Source organism: Charadrius vociferus, unplaced genomic scaffold, assembly GCF_000708025.1.
Source record: "Charadrius vociferus isolate BGI_N301 unplaced genomic scaffold, ASM70802v2 scaffold38, whole genome shotgun sequence".
NCBI lineage: Eukaryota > Metazoa > Chordata > Aves > Charadriiformes > Charadriidae > Charadrius > Charadrius vociferus.
This window is the reverse complement of record NW_009650176.1, coordinates 4,605,709-4,608,095: the sequence shown is the minus strand read 5'-3', so window position 1 is coordinate 4,608,095 and position 2,387 is coordinate 4,605,709.

Genomic DNA, 2,387 nt, shown 5'->3' with positions numbered 1-2,387 from the left:
GAGGGACTGCGAAGAAATCGGTGGAAATGGAAGGTTTGCAGGATGATTGTGGCAGCTCAGCTGGCTGCTCGCGGACCTGTCTCCTGCCTGCACGGGTGGTGGCATCTGCAGGTCCTTACTGCCCTGGTATTCTATGAGAAGTGTCACTGTGAGGATAGTAGAAGCCAGTCCTGTTCTTTCTTTTTACAGGAGCTATGCATGAGCTTGTCCCTTCTGTTTTTATCCTAGATAGTCTGCAGCTTACCAAAAAATAATAGGGATTCACTAAGTTTGCTAACAAACTCCTTATGTAGCTCCGGTGCCAACTGTTTGCTGCCCGTTTGTAGACTCCAACTTCCTGCACGGCTCCTCCAGCATGGCGTGGCACCAGGAACAGGTCTCCTGTAGTGTGGCATTGACGGAGCCCCATTCTTCACACCCTGCTGCTTTTGGAGGGAGGGAGGTGAGGCCGACTGCAAGGAGGGCCAGGCATGCTCTTACTGGGAGCTTTCAGCTGGGAGCCAGCAGGTGAACAGGGGCAGGCTGTAACTAGCCAGCACAACCCTGACCTTTCCCCAGGCTAAATTACACTTGGAGAGCATTTTGTAACCAGAAAATCTGGACTTTTACAAGGAACGGTGAGGTATGTTTGATACATATGTGCTAGTTTTAATCTAAAAGAACTTTTTATCTTACCCATCTCACTGAGGGGGGGGGGAACAAAACACTCAGTCTTATCAGCGATGACTTCTGGGTTCCTCTTGCTTTTTGTTCATAAATTGTCTTGACAGGTTTATTAATGCTGGAAAAGGGTTTATTTTTCCACAACAAAAAAATGGTAGCCTAGGTTGACAGTACAGAGAATTTGCATATATCCCCCACACTAAAGCAACCCTACATTTGAAAATATTCCTGAATCTTGTCATATCTTCTAAGCAAATTGCTCAAACCTTGGATGTCAGGGAGAAGCATTGCTTATGCATTTGGAGAACAATGCCCTCAGAGAAAATTTTCCCAGTGTGCAGTCAGCTTGGTGCAGTGAGGGTTGGGAGTAGAACAGATGATATTGTGTTCTTTATAAACGCATGTACAGTTAGGCTCAATTTGCTAATATATTTAGGTCTCTTACTAGTCTAATTCTGCCAACAAATAGCGCCCTACTTCTGTTGCCAAATAAAGCCCCAAAAGGTTGTGCCTTAGGTGCTAAATTGCAAATACATTTCACAGTCATGTCCATTGAACGAATACATGGTTTTACTGTGCCAAGTTTCTTAAATCCAGAAGCAGCTATTACTTAGGAGCTATTGAAACCCCTTTATTTCTAGTTGAAGATACGATTTTTTTCTGCAATGCCTAAAACTGTAATTTTAAAATAAGCAATGACCCACCTGTTCTGAGTATTATACTTGGTCCCAGTTCGTCTCAGTGAGGAAAAAATGCATGATTTTGTTTGTCATATACTAACATGTATTAAATAGCCTAGTTAGACATGGGCCAGGATTTGCAATCCATGAAATCAATGGGATTTTCCTGAGTAAGAAATGCAGGTTTAGGCCTGCCTTTTTGAAAAAAAAAAAAACCAAAAACCTTTGGTATTTCATTAGTGTGGTAGTTAGCTTATCAGTTTGCTGAAGTCATGCTAATTATGTCTTCTACCTATTTAGCCACAAAAATAAGGTACTGGGAGCTACATTCTTTTCATCTTTCATAGACTGAATTCTCGCTCAACTCAAGAACAGCCTTTTACCTGCCTTTAAATGCTGTTTTTCTCAACGACACTTCCAATTGTTTTAGATTCATACAGCCATGCATTTTTCAGAGGAAGCAGGAAAATGTAGAAAGGACAGAACTTGTCCAGGGGATTAAATAGCACGTATCATATGAGGAGAGGACACATCTGAAAAATTAAAGAATGCAAACTAAAGTCAACCAAGATCAATTGCTGCAGTGCTGAATCTTGGGTTCGGGCTCTGCCACATGGAGCTGGAGCCGTACTGCCCTGAGAGCTGATTTCAGAAGCCAGGCATCCAGCCCCACTCCCAGGAAAACAGCGATCATGTACCCAAGTAAACCCTGCAGGTTCATGTCTGAAATGCCGAGTTTCAAAAACAAACAAATAACCCTCAAGCAAGAAAGGGTTTGCTTTCTTTTGGATTCTGCAAGGCCTAAAAGAAGAAGAATAAAGGTTTATGTGCTTAAAAACAGACATAATATGGAATGTATAGATACTACATGTAAATGTATTTTTTTTTAAGCTGGTGTGGACTGTTTCTGAGATTAAAAAATTATGAGTAGGAAATAACTGGAGTGCAGTTATTAAACACTTCAGAGAGAGTGACTTCAAACCCCTACTTAATATAAGCTTGAACAAAGCTTTATATAGGATCAGTGTAGTGCTGTTATGCCTC